Here is a 19971-nt window from a genome sequence, read left to right on the forward strand (position 1 = left end):
TCACTGCTGGTTCAGGTATTGGACAGCCATCTCTCTCTTCCCAGGCCATGGCAACTGTGAGAATACAGGTTACTATGGAGATGAAGGCTAGACAACAGCCCTGGACAGTTACCCAGACCCACAAAGCATACTGAGTGAGTCAAGAATAAAGCTGTGTTGCTTTAAGCCGCTGAGATTTGTTTGTTTGTTTGTTTGTTTGTTGTTGTTGTTACCACAACATAACCTAACCTGGCCTGACTGTTACCGTAAACCAATCAATTGCTTATCCTCTTGCTGGTGAGTGACTTAGGCCTCAGTTTTCACAGAGTTCTGGCCAATGGGAGGTGTCAGGAAATCTTCCTGGGGCTTTCAGGAAGTGTTTCCTTGCTCTTAAAAAGAAACACATAGGAAGAGATTCTCTTTTAATTTACTGAGCACGGTTTTATGTGCCTGTAGTGCCAGGAACTGAGGCACCAGCTGAGGGCATAACTAACTTAGTGATATTGGCTCAAGTGAATGACAGGAAGAGCTGTCCTGGAGCTCCTGGGGCAAGCAGCCTGGAGCCATCCCACCTCAGGATTTCTCCCTATGTGAGATTTTATACACATAAACACACACACACACACACACACACACATACACAAATGTATTTATACATATACATACACACAATATAATAAGATGTACACATTTTTTTTTCTGTTTAAGCTAAATGGAGAAGGAGTTTACTTGCATCTAAATCCTCCTGACTAATGTATATGCCACCTGCTTATGGCTGATCCCTTGAACTTCCCAGTGTGCCAAACACAGACCACATAAGGTATATGTGGACACAGGAAAATTGGAAAGCAGCCTGCTTGGTCTCTGATTTTGCAGTTTGGGCTTCTTTGGGTCCCAGGTCCAAGCCAAGTACATACCTGGATGAGGTTGGAACAACTGTAACTTTCAGTTTAGTGAGAGTGAGAAATGTTCTGGCTAGGCAGAATGGCTGCCTCGTTAAGGTTTTGCATGGACACATATCAATATTAGAAACCTATTTACTTCCTACATTCATCTGGTGAAAATTAATTTTTCTAACGAAGCATACGGCAGCTCCACGCAAGTGGCAAGACCCAGTGCAATTACATTTAGATGATAGGCAAGCATTCACACTCACTTCGGTTTCTCCTTTTTTCCTTCAGCGGAATGCTACATGGGCTTACCAATGAATTAGGGACTTTTAGGAACAAAGTCACTTGCTAAATTTCCAAGGATAAAACTCCAAATAGATTACTATGTGACCAGATATCTGACTCACTTTCCAGCAATGTGACAAGATTGTGTTGAGTCTGGCATTTTGGCTAGGTGTGAGTCAGGAATGAAATACGGGAGCTCAATAATTGCCTGTTGTTTTGGAGGTGCATAATGCATAAAATGCCAGAGAAATATAAAAGGGTTTTCTTACTTTCTGCTCTCCCGTGTATACATTTCTTATCACTGAGTGCCATACTTTCAAAAAGAAAGACAAAGTTTTACTTAATATCCATTTCCTGACTGCATTTAAATTGATTCTTTACATTAATATACTATGAAAAGGGTAAGTCATTTTGATTGACATTGTAGTGTCCATCTTTTCAAACTTTCGAATATATGTTTTTCAGCCAACCACATAACCAAAAACACACATTTTTAAATGCTAGCTGTTTTCTTCTAGGATGGTGAAGGGGAAAACTAAACTGTTTTCATTAGAGGTTTCATTCAAAAACATGAAAAACTGGAAGTGACAGCTGTGCAGATTCAGTGGATGTGACGTTTTTGAATTTCTTCAACTTGACAAGTAAACACCTTAAATCGGTAATGCTATATGCATAATACATGGCCTGTATTTTGACATCCATCATCAAATGCTGACTTGAGAAAATACGGGTTTGTACGTCAAGGAATAGCACCCATAAAGCAGGGAGAAATGCAGGTCACACAGTATTAGGAAAACTGTATTTCATTACAGAACTCGCAACAAGCCATGGCATCCTTTTATTTTATCTTATTTAAAGATTCCATTTTCAGCTGTGAAAAGACTCAATTCCATTGCATGAAACCTTCATTTAGAAATGACATGCTTGCTTCATAGGCTTCTTTCATTTTGCTTTCATATTCCATTTTCCCCTTCAGTCACCAGGCCTGGTTCCATTAGCATCTGCAACTGACAAACTATGGTAGGTGTCCAAAGACATCTCTCTGTTGAAGGCCCAACTCTCCCCTATGCATGACTCCTCAAAAAAGTGTGCTTTTATTGGTAAGAAAACTTCATGCCTCTTTTTGTTTCCCTACTTTTCTAGTCACACATTTTTAAAAGCAAAAGGCAACAATAACAGCAAAATTGGCTTCTTCTTTTTCCCTGGTGTAGAGTTATGTTAAAGGTGAACATAATTTATTAGCATTGTTTCTTTCTTAGGGGTACTGATATGGGAAAATTATGGTCAGAAACAGCAGGATTGCCCCAGATTCCTTAAATGGCTTTGGAGAGAAGAGAAATTCAAGCACCTTCCATAAAGGGATGAGGCAATCCGGCCTTTGATGCCATAGGATGGTGTCCACCCCATTCCTCATAGCTGCATTTGATAAAGGGGCAGGTCTAAATTGTGGCCCAATCTCTGACCGTCTTGCTCTCCTTCCCATTATTGCTTGCAGCCATGACTATATCATGGGTAGCACCTGAAGTCTCTCTACATTAAACAACGCCCTAGTTCTGCATGTGAACACACTGGCACATGGAATATACTCCAGAGATCTACAGCTAGAGAACAGTGAAACTGGGAAACACTCCCTTCATTAGTTAAACTAACACTTGGGAAGTTAATTTTAGAAACAACCACTTATTTTGCCAGAAAAGATGACTAAGAATATCACCATTAGAGACATGGAATGAGAAGTCCTCAATCAGGAAAAGACTGAAGTTTAAATCGTCCACAGCCAAAACTATCACCAGATGGGCTCCTGATTCTTTAGCCATGTCCCCATAGCACTTTGTTGATCATGGCCATGGGAGGCAAGTTTTGTGCTAAAAATGACTTCCATATGTTTGTTGGCCATTTGTATATAACATCACTAAGTATCAGGAAAATGCAAATCAAAACACAGTGTGATACCACCTTATTCCTGCAAGAATGGCCATAATCAAAATATCAAGAAACAGTAGATGTTGGCATGGATGCGGTGAACAGAGAACACCTCTACACTGCTGGCGGCAATGTAAACTACTACAGCCACGATGGAAAACAGTGTGGAGATTCCTCAAAGAACTAAAAGTAGATCTACCATTTTATCCAGCAATCCCACCACTGGTTATCTACCCAGAGGAAAAGAAGTCATTATTCGAAAAAGATACTTGCACACGAATGTTTATAGCAGCACAATTCACAATTGCAAAACCATGGAACTAACCCAAATGCCCATTAATCAATGAGAGGATAAAGAAACTGTGAGATATATATATATATATATACACACACACATATATCACATCACACACACACACACACACACACACATATATATGTGAGTGAATACTACACAGCCACACAAAGGAATTAATTAACAGTATTTGCAGTGACCTGGATGAGATTGGAGACTATTATTCTAAGTGATGTAACTCAGGAATGGAAAACCAAACATCATATGTTCTCACTGGTATGTGGGAGCTATGCTATGGAGATGCAAAGGCATAAGAATGATACAACAGACTTCAGGGACTTAGGGGTTAAGAGTGGGAGGGAGACGAGGGATAAAAGACTACAAATATGGGGCAGTGTATACTGCTTGGGTGAAGGATGCACCAAAATCTCACAGATCACCACTAAAGAACTTACTCATGCAACCAAACACCACCTGTACCCCAATACCCCAATAACTTCTGGAAACAATAAAAATAAAATAAATAACTTCCAAAGACCACCTGACCTCCTTACACTGTAAGTTTTCTCCCCACTCCAATCTTCAGTGGCCGGTGTGGCAGGTTTTTGTTATCTATTTTATTCATTCAGCATGAGGCATAAGTGCTTGACCAACTTTATCCTATGACAGGTATTCTCATTCTATATACTGTATAAGAACTTTAGGTCAGAGACTGGATTTTCATTTCTTTGAACTTCCCAGATTATCTACAAAATGCCCAGCACATAGAAAAGAAATAGAATGAAATTGTTAACAGCATGGGCTGTAAAGTCAGGTGTCCTGGATTCAAATTCTGGCACCTCCACTTATAAGCCATGGCACTATAAGCATTGTGCAGACTCTCTCCAAGTCTGCTTCTTCATCGATAAACCACAAATACCTCCCACATAGGACAACTGTAAGGATAAAATAAAATAACGTATTTAAAACATTTAGTACAATATCTGGTATGAGGCAAGTGCTAAAAAATGCTGGCTACCAATATTAATATTTTATTAGGTATAGAATAAATATTCGTGGATCACTTCCCCTTCCCTATGGATAAAGAACTGAAGAAGTATTTAGTAGATTCTTAAAAAAGATTTTTCACACACAGAAAATCCTAGAATACTAATGAGAAGGCAATGAGCATTGTGTGTGTGTGTGTGTGTGTGTGTGTGTGTGTATACACAATATTCCTTATGTGATCATAAGGAAAGAAGGACTATGGCTCAGACAAGATATACACAAGTAATGGCTGGAAAAGGGTTCTAGGACACTGTAAACCCAAGTGCATTAGAAAATGAGAAAGGCTCAATGGCATTGTTTTTATGAGACTCAAAGAAAAGGCAAGAATACTCTAGACCTAAACTGGTTAATAATTGAGAATGAAGAAGAGAGGGGGAAGGCTGAACTAGAACCCAAAGAAAAAAAATAGCCAACATTTACTGAGTGCTTACTATGTACTGAATTTTGCTCACGTAATAACTTCGGTTCTCAGAACCATCCTATGTATATACTACTATTTTTCAGAGGAGGAAACTGAAGCACAGAGAAGGTAAGCAACTTGCCCCAGGACATACATCTAGGAATTAGCAGATCTCAGAGCGGAACCCAGATAAACAAGTCCCAGTGTCTCCTCTAAGCCACCACGCCATATTGCTTCTTATGTGCCAGGCTGGGCTAAGGGTTTTTTCATGGGCCACCTTGTTTATTCCTCATAACAGTCCCTGTGTGTTTAGGGACTGTTGATATTTGCATTTTGTAGAAGAGGAAAATAAGATTCAGAGCAGTGGCGTAACTGGCTCAAGCATACCCAATTGGTAAGTGTCCCTGGGAGCCGCAGCCAGGCAGTCTGACCTCAGACTCCTGACACCTGCAGGCTGTGCCGCATCCCTGACTTGGGTGCTGGCCTTCTCCTTCTAGGTACTGTCCCTGGCAGGCAAGTCTGAGGCCTGAGCCAGTCTTACTTTTTATTGTTTTCACTTTTAAACAATAGCAGATAACAACTGGGACCCATTGTAGTTATGCTTAACTTGCTTTGGTATGGCAGCATGCACAACTCAGTACATATAATAAATGCTTTATTACAGTACTTTTCCATGGGGGAAACACAAAGTACTTTCTAAATCTTCCCTAGTTAAATCCCTGAGCCTTTCCAGGGAGAGAGGGAGATGGAAATTCTTATCAATCATCTCCCCTAGAATAGATGGAGAAATGAAGGTAAGTGCTTCTCCCACCCCCATAGACTTAACATAAAGGAATTGGTTCAAATGGTGGGCCAAATTATCTTTTATTGTGTGCATATAAATGATGGTTAGAAATCCATATGCTACGTTAAACTAGGGAAATAAATTAGGCCGAGTCATCTAGGTTTGCTGAGACAGGTATTCAATATGAAGTTGTAAAAGGGAAAGATCACCTTTAAAAATGATCTATAAAGACATGTTAAAATCAAGAGAAACATCTCATATTACATCATCTATGAGATGAATTAAATTTCCTGTTAATGCCAGGGGAAAAAACCTCAAAGGCATATGTCAGATGAAGTGCAGATCAATAAAAATATTTTGATAAGTAAATGCAACAATGCTATTTAACACATGATTGGCAACTGCTGAAACATAAATTATCCAAATTTCCCATTGCTGCTTATGGGAAAATTATGCAGATTAGAACTTGATTAGGCTTATATCATGAGACTCAATTTGGACTTTTAATCTATTAAGCTCCAATAAATGAGGCATCTGAATAGCTCCCCTGAGCAACTACAGTAATAGCCACAGCAGTCATTTTTGCAGTATGTATTCCAACGAATGCTTCAGCAGCTGAAGTAAAGAAAATTCCATGTATAGAAGCACAATTGCTTTCTAACTTGTAGGGGAAGAAAATCCACACACACCGGGTTGATTTGGGAAATAGGTTTTTGGAAATGACTGCAAGAAAAATCCAGCCAAAGGAAAAACCTCAGTTTAACCTTGTAATATTTTTTCACAGTAGTTTTCAGTGGCTTCCTATGAAGCTAGAATCCAGAGTCAGGAAGGCCAGGCAGCTGACCATGTTTACTCAATAAAAAAAAAAGATTATTTACCAAGGCAGCAGCTTCTCCTGAAACTCCCCAAAGGCTACCCCAACAGGGTAGAGGTAGCCCCCAACAAGGTGCTGGAGGTCAGTGTCAAGGGGGGAAGCGGGGAAATGCCCCTGCCAATTTGTGACTCCCCCGCACAAAGCCTAATGACAGTGCTTGGAAACTGTATAAACAGATAATTCTGTGAATCCTGAGCCACACCATAAGGTGTCTTTTGCCTCTTCAGCAATCATTCTATGCTAGAAACACGAGAGTTTTAAAAATCCTCTAATCAATTCCTCCATTCTTCAGATGAAGAAACTGAGGCTTAGAATGGAGAAGTTATTATATCCAAGATCACAGAACCAGCTAGCAGCAGAACCAGGATAGTTGATATCTGCTGTTTTCTGTTCCTTTTTAACTCCTTCTATGCATAAGAAACCCATTCCACAGTGTTTGTTGGGGGTGCAGGGAAGAAACTCCACCCCCACCCTGGAAACAGAAGTGGCAACATGAAGCCAGGCATCCTGACTTCACAGGGCCGCTCATGGTCCTGCATAATCCTGGCCACATCATCGGTTTAGAGATGAGTCTGTCCTCCTCAATCTAGGGCCTGTCCATATTCTCCCCAGGACATTATGTAAAAGATGGTAAAGGTGCTGTGGTTGCAAAGTCAGGAGCCTGCAGGTGTGGGGCTACTGGCAAGCAGTTAGCCCACCATGGGGTGAATGAAAACAGGGCAAATGAACCAAGAGGTGGAGAGAATGAGATAGAGCTCTGTCATTGTTCAAGTTCCTGCACACAAATGTGCCTAAAACCAGAGACATTCTAGTTATATGTCTCTGTTTTTACTTAAGCCTTTTTGCGTTGGATTTCACTTGCGCCAAAATGTCCCAGCTAGTACAACAACTGAGAAAAATCTCCATTCTCTTCGCGGTGAAATGATTCATGCTGGCCTGATTTTCTACTGAAACAAATGACTGCATCTTCATTTAAGGTTTCCTGCTTGTCTCCAGTGACCAGGGACAAGACCTGGCTTAATACTCTCCTCGTTTCTTTCTATTTACAGTAACTAACAGTGACATTTTTAGCGGTACATTTTTTTAGAGACTGTCTTTGATTAGCACCTTTGCAAGTTGACTCCACCCACTGAATAAAGTGCCCCATCCTTTTTAGAGTTTACATTTTGGGTCCAACCCAAACCAAAGCAAATTAAACCAACCAAACAAACAAAACTTCTCTATAGTTATTTGCCCATTAAGCTTTGTAAAATATATTCAGCTCTTAGACAAGTCTCACACACATGAAACAAATATATTTACAGGACTTGTCTCTCCAAGCAGACAGTCTCTTTCCTTAGAATTAACTTAAAGATGTAGTCCCAGCTATTTGGGAGGCTGAGGCAGGAAAATGGCCTGAACCTGGGAGGCAGAGCTTGCAGTGAGCTGAGATTGCGCCACTGCACTCCAGCCTGGGCAACAGAGCGAGACTCCGTCTCAAAAAAAAAAAAAAAAAAAAAGAATTAGCTTAAAGAGCTTACTGTGTAAGATGTTTCTCAGAAGGGTTGGTTAAGGGGAGGAAGGAAGAAAAAGACAAAGCTAGTAACAACTCAAACACACCTAAAACTACAGATTTGGAGAGAAACCTAATATTCACCTGGTCTAATGTCTCTGTTTACCCAAGGGCTCATGGTATCATTGCTTTCTCCACAACATCTCAACTTCTCAGTTTTACCTTATCCTAATTCATCTTACAATTTAAAAATAAGGCCAGATGCAGTGGCTCATGCCTGTAATCCCAGCACTTTGGAGGCCAATGTGAGTGGATTGCTTGAGCTCAGGAATTCAAGACAAGCCTGAGCAACATGGTGAAACCTCATCTCTACTAAAAATAAAAATAAAAATAAAATAAAATAAAATAAATTAGCTGGGCATGGTAGGGTGTGCCTGTATTCCCAGCTACTTGGGAGGCTGACGTGGGAGGATTGCTTGAGCCAGGGAGGCAGAGGTTGCAGTGAGCCAAGATTGTACCATTGTACTCCAGCCTGGGTGAAAAGGTGAGACCCTGTCTCAAAAAATAAAATATAATGAGACATACTTGCTTGGCCAGTGTGGATCAAATTACTTATAATTTTACCTCCACTTTGGCCTAAGCAATTGTACTTCTAAAAATATGTGTACAGCCATAATTTCCTTACATTAAAAATTTGGCTGCCAGGGTCTTCATTCATAGGTATTAAGTAACAACATTCCATTGAAAACAACATGAATGTCCAATTTTAGGGAAATTGGTTAAGTATGCATACACTAAAAATAATGCAGAAAAACATTTCACGACAGAAAAATGGTCATGATAAAATTTTTGTGAAAAACCACAGGTAACATACTGACATGTACGATCCATTTTTTTGAGGGTAAAAGTATTTATATCTATGGAAATAAGACTAATATGTCAACTTTCTTATGTCTGAGCAGTAAAATTACAGGGAATGTGCATTTTCTTTTTGGTTTCTATAATTGCTAAATTTTCTAAAATAAACACATTTTATTTATGTAATGAAAAAAAATTTTTAAATTATAAATTGATGTTAAAGACCCTGAAATCTCGAAACCTCATGTGATCTCTATGGGTTGAGAGCAGCTGATGAACATGATGCATGGACACAGCTGGTTCATCTGTAAGGGTCTAACAGGTCTTTGAACATCCACTTGATTTGGCAGTTAAGGAGACTGAAGTTCTGAGATGGAAGTGATCAGGCCAAGGTTACAAAGCAAAGGGGCTTTAAAAGAACAGGGCCCAGAGAGAGTTTTCAGGCTTCCTAGTTCTCTGTTATTTCAGCCTCCCACCATCTTGTAAGAGCTACTTAATCTCAGAGCAGAGGCCATTTACATAAAGCACACATGGGCAGTGAAGAGCCCAAGAAACCCACAATGCCCCATGCACATAGGGGAAGGGAGGAGCAGTCAGAGCTGGTTTCCAACACAGAGGGAAAGTGGCACCTGCTGATGCCCATCCCTGCTCCCACCAGCCTTACCCACTTCAGAAACGCTGTTCCCCCTCTTCCCTCCCAACCCAGCTCCTGTCGTTTCTTTACCTCTTCCAGGACGTCTGCCTTGAATAACTTCTCACATTTAGTTACTTTACGAAGATGTTTTCCTCTGCCTTTTTTTCCATCCCCTTTATTCGTTATTTTAAAATGTATGAATTATTACTAAATATATACAAATTACTACATATTAATGTTTAAATGTTGTTAAGCATCTTTAATTCTTCTGTTTTATCTTCATATACCCACTGGACTCCCCAATTTCAATATGGCACAGCTTATGCTAGCCTTTCTTTATTGTTTTTATTTATTCTTAATTCCTGTTCTGGGACCCTCCCTCTTTGCTGCCACCACAAGAGGACAAAGGCTGTTTTGCCACTAACATGGGATCTCTTCTTTCATGATGGATCACATTTCCAGTAAACTAGAGGCTTACTATGCCAGGGAAAAGGCAGATATATACATTACAAGACAATGATATCAAGGGGATACTAATAAAACACACAGACATCCCCCCTCATGCTGCCAAGACTATATACCATTTTGTTTCCATTACATCAATTTTTTTCTCCCCTTTTGCAAGCATTAATCAAAGAAATGTGAAGAGCTCATTAAAGTGATAGATTGACTGAAAATGTAACCACCTTTTCATTATAAACAGTTTCTTTATGTTCTTGGTGCTATGGGCTTTGTTTTTCAGCATTTGTCATGTAGTTCAAATGTCCTTTTACATTTAAAACACCAAATGCCAAATGGGCCCCAGTTGTTTGGTTTACTATGAATTGATGGCCAGCACAGCAGAAACCAGAACTCCAAAATCACAAGCAAAGTATAACATCCATATCTTAAGCACACAGAAAATTAAGTAGCTGTAAAAGATGGGTTTGCCAAGTGATCCAAGGCCTTGCCATGAAATTCAGGAAAGCAGAATCGCATCAACAACAACTTTCAGCCAGCTGTCTCTGAATGGTTCTAGAGACAAGACGCCTGGCCCAAGATAGCACCAAGGTTCCAAACAGTTGATGGTTCTTTAAAAGAAAGAATCTTTTTTTCTTAAGTGTTGAAGTGTTTCCTGTATATACGTTTATGCTGGCAGATGAATAGGAAACTGGGATCTTGGATCTTGGGGTCAGGCATTCCCACATACATACACACACGAATCTTCACTAGATGAGGGTTTGATGCTGGTTTGACTCTGAGCATCTCTCTGTACAGCGTGGTCAATAACTTTTGACCACTACCTGAAATAAGCCATACCATTTGTGGTCTAGAACTTGAACACTGTGGCTAGACTGAATGAGTTTGGGTCCTGCCTCTTTCTGTTTCTAATTTGTGATCTGGGGCAATTTATTTAAATTTTGTGTCTCAGTTTCCTCATCTGCAAATTGGAAGAGGAAGATATCATGAAGATTGAATGAGTTAATAATAATAATACAGGGAAACTGCTTACAACAGCACCTGGCACAGAACATGTATTTCATCAGTACTAACTTACTATTATTTATCAACAACAGGGTTGTAAGCTGACAGAGAAAACAAAACACATGGGTTTTAGTCCCAGGTCAACTCCTACCTCTCTGTGAGAATGTAGAAGGATTCAATGTCTTATCCAAACTCAGTTCTCCCATCCATAAAATGAGGTAGTAGCAATGTCCCAAATCCCTTTAGATTACCGTGCATCATACATAATATTGAAACCATGATAATTCTGTGTTCAGCTACTCAATATTCAGGAATGTCTGTGGAGTCATTCATGGGGTTGTTCTTTTAAGGAAGTGGAACACAGGAGCCCTCTCTTCCAGAATCCTATCACATTGTCTGTATCAACAAACATATCAACATTTCATACAAGAGATGCACACCAAATACATTAAACCACAACAACTGTGTAGCTTGCACATCACAACTCCAGGCACAACATCATATCCTCTCTCAGGAGTAGCCCCTAAGGCATGATCCTCCCTCCAGGAGCCCTGCATCCTTTCCATTTGCTAACAGTCAAATCATTCATTTGCTGCTATGCGATCACAGTCGTGGCAATGGCTGTGGCCCTTGGTGTCTTCATCTGTAAAATAGAAATGACTCTAAGGCCCTCTCAGCTTTGAGATTTATGTCTCTTTCATGACCCCAAATTTTAAACGTGATCTCCAACAAAGGGGATCCAGAGGATCTCCTTACAGACTCCTTCACAAGCTCTAGTGTACATCCAGATTTTTTTGATTCAGTTTTATACCTTTGCCCAGAGGATGAAACTTCACTTCTCAAACCAAGGAGAAGGATGTACTTTCTCCAAAGTTGCTCTAATGGCTGAGAAGGCCATAAATAACCATTTATTAAACAAACACTATCGGCTAAAGGAAGAGAAACCACCGCAATTAGGCCCCTGAGGCCTGCAGGCACAGTACATAACGATGGGACTCTCATAATCCAGGCAATATATAACCAGTTGTTCCATTTTCTTGAAGTTATCTTCATAATCAAGATGCTATCTCAGGCATTGTGGGCTTTAAAACTATTTTTAATTTTAATTTAAAGAGCAATTAAAGAAAGACAATGGATATGCAGGATAATAAAGTAAGTGATTAGCAGCATGCAAATGACATAGGCTTAATGATAATATGGTTCTAGTCTCCAAACAGCTTGTCGAGAGAAAGCCCTTTCTACATGTGGTTGTTCAGCTAATGTGTCTCAACCCACAATTACAACATTGCTGACACCATTAACCAGTGAAACAACACCACTTCACGAAATCCTTGTTGTCTCATTAAAAAGGAAAGGGTCAGGTAATTTACCAACGTTGTATGTCTAGTTTTGTTGTTGGTAATTAGCAAACATTACCCAGCATAGACTCCCACTGGGAACTGGAGGAACTTTGTGAAATATTAAAGAAGAAAGCCTTTATATTTCACTGGAAAATTGAAAAGAGGTGCAGTAATATTCTCCCTGTCATCTTTTTGCATTTAGGAAAAGGAAAACGCAACTTGGAACTCTTTAATTTCAGGAGAAATATTCAAAATGCATTGGGAAGTCACTATCCACATTAAGACCCTGGATCACCATTGTATACTGGCAAATAGAATCTGCATCCCTGTTTACAAAAGGGAGCTGGAGATGGGAGGATGGGAAAATTGCAAACTTCATCTTTATTGCTCTTCCTTATGTTATTTGAATTAATCTCCTTGAAACAGAAGAAAGGAGATATAAAATTTTCTTTTTGAAATGCTACGGGACTTAAATAAGCACCAGAATTATTTATTCAGAAAAATACACACACACACACACACACACACATATTTAGACCTAAAGAGAGAAGAAATATATTCCAGGGAAGAGACTTCCTGCCTCCATGCTTCCTAATAGAATCTTCCCCACATTGGAACTCACACCCCGCCCCCAACACTGGCCAATGCTTGGTGTGTTGTCAGGGAGTAGAATGGTATCTTATTCTTTAAATGGAACTTTTGGAACATAAAACACATTCCAATAAATGTGAGCAGAAAATTATGAATTCATTAAACTACTTTGGTATCTTGTGCTATATATAATATTTATATTCCGACTACTGTAAAATATGCTTTAATATCTTTAGGCAACTATAAGGACTTAAATATTTATAAAATGGCTAAAGATAAAGTATGGCCCTCTTATTCCTACATACAGATGATGTAAGGCATGCAATCAAAGACAATAACACTCTCTGCCCATTTGTCATCTTAAAGGAGCCGATCAACGCGCCATCCCTCGTGTGCCATCTACATAAGAGTTGTTGCCGACACAGGCAACTCCAGAGGAGTTTGCACCTTAAAAACTACCTAGAGTGCTATACTTCATAGAAAACAGGGCTTTCTGAAAATGGAGACAAAACAATAAATTTGCAGGCAAAACAGCTCCAAGAGGGGCTTCAAAGTACTGCTGTATTTATCTCTGGGACATGTGGGAACAGGAAGCATTTTGATTTAATATTTCATAAGATAGAGACAATTGCTTCCTTGCATGGTATATACTTAATGCTCACAGAAATGAGTTTTTTTTTTTAAAAAAAGTTTCAATATCTTAAATGCAAATAAATAAATAAATAAGGAGACACACCTGCATAATAGGAAGGGCTTCCTTTGGAAATATGGAATAGACCCATATAATCCCAATAAAGAGAAAGCCACCACAAATTTATAATCACCTAGGGGCCTATTAAAAGTAGTTTTATAGATTAAGTGTGAAACCTCAACCCTGATGTTATTATTATTTACCTTCCTTGCTTGCCTTTAGGCCCACGGCCTGATTGATTTTCAAAATTCTTCGATTTCCTATGCTGATTAGGTATTCAAAGAATTGTTTGTGCCCACCTGCCTTGACCTCTCAAATGGACACCCCCTGGTTTATTTTCCCAGCTCCCATTAGCTCCCTGCTGGGAACCATGTGGAAGTTTGTGAATTTCTCATGTATCTTGCATTTTCACAATGTCCATTATATGCTTTCCAAATCTCCTAGCAATCATGCCTAGGAGAATGATTTATTCTATAAATAAATTTCCAAGATAAATTTCTATGGAAATGTAAGCTTTAGTAAATCAGCTGCCTGATACAAGGATCAGAGATGGTTTCCTTGAGTAAGTAAGGGGCTAGGCCGGTGTTTCTCAACTTGGGCTGCACGTTGGAATCACCAATGCATGTATGCATCAGTGTCTAATTTAATTGCTCTGGAGTATGGCCTGAGCATTTCAAGAATGTTAAAAGTTCCCCAGGTGAGTGCAATGTGCAGCTAAGGTTGAAAAACAGTGGGCTAGTTCAGAAATAAATCCACCCATTTATGGGCAACTAATCTTTGACAAGGATGTCAAGAACACACAATAGGTAAAGGACAGTCTATTCAATGAATAATGTTCAGAAAACAATATTTACATGCAAAAGAATAAATCTGAACACTTCTCTTACAGCATATACAAAAATCAAATGGATTAAAGACTTGAACGTAAAATCTGAAACCGTAAAACTCCTAGGAGAAAAAATAGGGGAAAAGCTCTTTGACATTGGTCTGGGCAATGATTTCTTGGATATGACACCAAAAGCACAGGCAACAAAAGCAAAAATTAAAAAGTGGGACTACATCAAACTAAAAATCTGCACAGCAAGGAAAACAATCAACAAAGTGAGAAGCCAATCTACCGAACGGGAGAAAATATTTTAAAACCACCTAGCCAATAAAGGGTTAATATCCCATCTATATAAAGAACTCACACACTCAATAGCAAGAAAATAAATAACCTGATTAAGAAATGGGCAAAGGAACCTAATAGACATCTTTATAAAGAAGATATACAAATGGCCAACAAGTAGATATGAAAAGGTGCTCAATATCACTAATCATCAGAAAAATGCAAATCACAATATCACCTCATACCTGTTAAGATTGCTATTATTGAAAAGACAAGTGATAACAAGTGTTGGTGAGGGTGGAGAGAAAAGTGAACCCTTGTACACTGCTGGTGGGAATGTAAATTGGTACAGCCCTATAGAAGACAGTATGAAGTTTCTATAAAAAATTAAAAATAGAACCACCATATGATTTAGCAATCCCACTTCTGGGTATATATCCAACAGAAATGAAATCAGTATCTCAAAGAGACATCTGCACCTCCATGTTTATTGGAGCACTATTCACAATAGCCAAGATATAGAAACCACTGGTGTCCATTGACAGATGAGTAGATAAAGAAAATATGGTCTGTGTTGTGTATGTACCTGCACATATATATAATGGAATATTATTCAGCCATAAAAAAGAAAGAAATTATGTCATTCAACAACATAGATGAACTGGAGAACATCATGCTAAGTGAAATAAGCCAGTTATAGAAGGACAAATACTGTATGATATGATCTCACTTATACATGGAATCTAAAAAGTTGAACTCATAGAAGCAGAAAGTAGAACAGTGGTGGCCAGGGACTGTGGTGAGGGTCAGGGGGAATGGGGAGATGTTGGTCAAAGGATACAAACTTGCCATTATAGGATGAACAAATTCTGGGGCTGTAATGTAAAGTATGGTGACTATAGTTGATAGTGCTGTGTAGTACACTTGAAGTTTGCAAAAAGAATAGATTTTAAGTGTCCTCATGACACACACCCGGGCACACACACACACAATAGTAACTATGGGAGATGATGGATGTGTTTATTAACTTGATTTTGGTAATCATTTCACAATGTATATGTATATCAAATCATCATGTTGTAAACCTTGAATATATACAACTTTTACTTGTCAGTTGTATTTCAATAAACCTGGAGGGGAAGAAAATCATTAGGGTAGACAAAACTCTTAAATTTGTATATAAATATTTATGTGTCTATGAGGAGGTAGGAGGAGGGTCACAGAGAAGATTCATTATTAGCTATTTAAAGGGGTACAAGACCCCTTTCCCAGTTGAGAACTAATATGCTATAGGTTTTCCGGCTGAGACCCAAAATTACTATTTTAAGAAAAAAAAAAAAAAGAGGCAAAGAAGGGAGGCCAAGTGCCATCTGTTGACTAGGTGGAGTAGCATGGGTCCTGTTCTGGAAGGGTGTCACTTCACCAACATCAGGGCTCCTACCACAACCAAACCCCAGAGGTTGGAAGTGTATGAGGTTTTCTGTCAGCGAGCTGTCCCAATCTCTGCTTCAGAGAGCAGCTGCGTTGCATGGGGCCATGCTAGCCTGTCTATGGAGGGGAAGCGCCCCATGCTCACTGTTCATCTGCCCTAGTTCTTCCTCAACTCCTCTGTAGGCTTTTGTTAGTCTACCTTACCTGGTCTGCTCACCTTCCAAAGGTGTGTTGGTTTCTATCATCATCTATTTTCTACGCATATTTACAGACAAACAGATCAACAGTAATTCTGGCTGCTAGGTACAAGTGGATAATCCTAACTTATGATTTGTTAATCTGGGAGTAGGAGGGGATGAAATAAAATGGTAAAGTTGTAATAATAATAACAAAAATAGCTAACATTGCTTGATTTCTCCCATCCTAGGTAGGAAGTGCTTTAACAGCCATTCACTCAGGGTTGCCATATATGGTTGTGAAGGTTGGGCACTACACAGTAGCTAATCTAAGTGGGTACCACTCATATCAATAGGCATTGTATATTTGCATATTTATGACAATATTTTTTCCTAGCAGATGACAGAAAAGTGTATTGTTCAAACATATTAGTAGATTATCACCATTTTTTTCAGCAGATGAAAATAAGGTGTCTTGAGAAAAGAGTGACTTTTTCTGGCTTACTTAAAGGTACTGTATGGACAATAGAAAGTCCTGTACCTGTATCTCATTGAATTCTCACAGTCATTTGATAAGCCAGGTGCATTTAGTATTCTTAGTGAGAAAATTGAGATAAAAAGAGGTTAAGTAATTTTCCCAGGCCTAGTAAGTGGCAGATCTGGGCTTCAAACCCAAGCTGTCATTCCAGACCCATGTGTGCCATGACTGAACTTGACTGCAAAGTGCTATTTCTACAGCCTTTGATGTTTAATAACCTTTCTGCAGCCATTATGTCTTTGTATTCATACACTGATCCCTCGGTGTTTTGGGGTGGGGTCATTTAATATATAGATATATAGATGAGGAAATGAAATCTGGAATCTTTATTATGTCAAATTGCTCAGGATGGACAGAACCAGGATTTAAAAGCTGTTCCTTAACCCTCCATGACTGCATCATTACTCTGACAGCCATGTTTGTGATTCACTATCATGAACTAGAGCAACAAAACCCATCTTCCAAGTTCCTCCTGCTCCAGTCTACCGCTGAGAGGAATGTTCATTTCTACATGGCCAGGGAAGCTCTCAGGAAGCATTCACAGCTCCCTGGAGCAGAAAGCAGAGATATTTTCTGCCCTTTGTTGAACTTTGGAGGTCTCAGTCCTACAGCCTTGGGCCCTGGGTTGGTACTGTGTAATAGTACATTCAGCGAGGCCAGTCAAAGGTTGAGGGCCAGGAGCTATTGTTAAAGGTTAAGGGAACAGTACAGTTTATATTAGAGACGACCTGGCCATCTGATAAAGGCTCCTCCACACAAGTGCAACATCTTTGATCTCTGTAACCCTTGTCCAGTGCCCAGTTGTCAAATGAAGGGAGACTAAATCCTGGAGGGAAAGTGTAGGTTTTTAATACAGGTATTTGGCTGCTTTATCTCATTTGAGGGCACGTTAAGAGAGAACAGGCTGCAAACAACAGATAGCAGGATTAAATCATTTATTCATGTACTCATCCCCTCCACAAACCTCTACTGAGTGTCTACTAGGTGTGAGGTACTGTGCTAAGCATTTAGAAAGATTTCTGGCAGTTGGCGAGCATGAAGAGGTCAGCAAAACAATAGAACAGGCTCTTCTTTGGAGGATCTACTCAGGTTAACAGTGCACCCACCTACAAGCATTTCCTTTGATATAGTGAGCCCTTTAAGTACCTTGGTTATACCATTAGTACACAAATAGCCAGGTGACCCTCTGTGAAAAACACTCGGCCTTTCCTGTTTCTATGCCTTCTATTACTCAGCTTCAGCCCTTTCCACATGCCTGTCGGCACCTTTATTTATATTAATCACACTTATTTTCAAATTCTGGTCCCTTTACTCTGGAGTCTTTCCTGACTACCACAGCCCAAAGCCACCTCTGCCTTCTCATAACACATTGTGTGGCAGCATGCATGGGACACTGAAAACATCTGGTAGAACATCCCTCCAGGAGATCTGTAACAAGATGCTCAAGGACTATCCTGCTTTTCTAGAATTCAGAAAATAATTTTCCTCCAGACCATTCTATGAAGTATAATTGAAGCATTTAAGGACTAGCCATATCCTTAAATGTTCAATAAATCCAGAACTAAAGTCATTTATAAATCAGTTGGCTTCTTTGCAGTGCCACTTTTTTTTTCTTTCTTTCTTTTTTTTGCTTGCTTGTTTTTGGTTTTGTTTTTGAGATGGGGTCTCACTCTGTTACCCAGGCTGGAGGGCAATGGCGCAATCTCGGCTCACTGCAACCTCCACCTCCTGGGTTCATGTGATTCTCCTGCCTCAGCTTCTGGAGTAGCTGGGTCTACAGATGTGAGCCACCACACCAGGCTTATTTTTGTACTTTAATAGAGATGGGGTTTCACCATGTTAGCCAGGCTGGTCTCAAACTCCCAGCCTCAGGTGATCCACCTGCTTCGGCCTCCCAATGTGCTGGGATTACAGGCATGAGCCACTGCATCTGGCCTCAGGGCCATTTATTTCTTTATTTTTTTCTTGAGATGGAATTTCGCTTTTGTTGCTTTTAAGAAAAGAAGTAAAGTTTTTAAGACTGCACATGAGCTATTGCCTATAGAGAATAGGTGAAGACAAAAATGCACTGAATACCTGGCTAGATTTATCTGCCAGCTTGAGGTATGTGTGCTAGCTTCACAGCAGGTGTATCGAATGAAATGGCTCACACTCTGCACAAGGAATACACTGGAATGTTCCAAGCCCTGTATCGTTAAGTATGTGTGTCAAAGTCGTTCCATACAACTTATTTTATGTTTCTGTCCCTTTTGCCTGTAGACCCCATTACTTCTATGACAGCATAGACTATGGAGAGAACAGGGGCACTAACCTCATGCATAGGATGCAAACCAAACTGACACTCAGGATAGGGTAGTTGACCTATCCTTATCCAGAATTTCATGAGGTGTCTTAGAGGGTCCATGGGATTACAAGACTTCCTTTACTTTTCTCTGATTCTACAGCTGTGGTTTCCCCACTATAAGACAATTTCTCTGGACCATTTTCTGAGCCTAGGCTTTGGGCGCTACAGTGGTCTCTTCATTCTCATCTGCTGTCACGGAAACTTCCGCTTGAGCATGGAAGGAGTAAATAAAACCTGAAAATGTTATTTAAGTGTCTTCACAAAGAAAGTAACAGCTGGGTCTCAAGTATTCCACTCTCTTCCTTACAGCTCCAAAGTCCAATCTATATTCACAAGAAAAACAGAAAAGAAAGACTCCAACAGTCATACTGTTCACAGAGACAGGCTAAGCACAGTGCTTCACATTGCCCCCAGATTTACTCATTTGTCCAGTGGTAGCAGCAAGAAAGACTGAAGCCAACAGAATCCTAGTATCTCTCACTGTTGGAACAGCTAGGGTCAAGGGGCTCAAAAAATGGGGATTCACAGAGACAAGAACCGTTGAAAACAAACTTCAGCCCCTTAGGTGCAAGGACCAGTTTAGAAGTGAGGCTGGCACACCTTGAGCACTTTCATCCCCTTGAATGTTTGTCCTCGGGGTGCCCCCGTGACCCTTGAAAGTACATGTATAGCTTCAGGCCCATTCTCATCAGGATAACACTTGCCTTTTAAGAGACAGGCTGATGTGCTGAGAAAAGCATAGACTTTGAAATCAGATGTTTGGAGATCAACTCCATGTGCCCTTGACTAGCTATAAGGCTATGGGAAAGGTGCCTAATTCCCTTGAA

The 19971-nt window shown here is 39.8% G+C and overlaps 1 protein-coding gene across 43 annotated transcripts in view; it reads right to left on the bottom strand.

Moving 5' to 3' along the window:
* Positions 1 to 19971, bottom strand: part of KCNMA1 (potassium calcium-activated channel subfamily M alpha 1) — a 767331-nt gene that overhangs the window by 45864 nt on the left and 701496 nt on the right. The window lies entirely within an intron of this gene.

The sequence above is a fragment of the Pan paniscus genome, chromosome 8, assembly GCF_029289425.2.
Source record: "Pan paniscus chromosome 8, NHGRI_mPanPan1-v2.0_pri, whole genome shotgun sequence".
In the NCBI taxonomy this organism is placed as follows: Eukaryota; Metazoa; Chordata; class Mammalia; order Primates; family Hominidae; genus Pan; species Pan paniscus.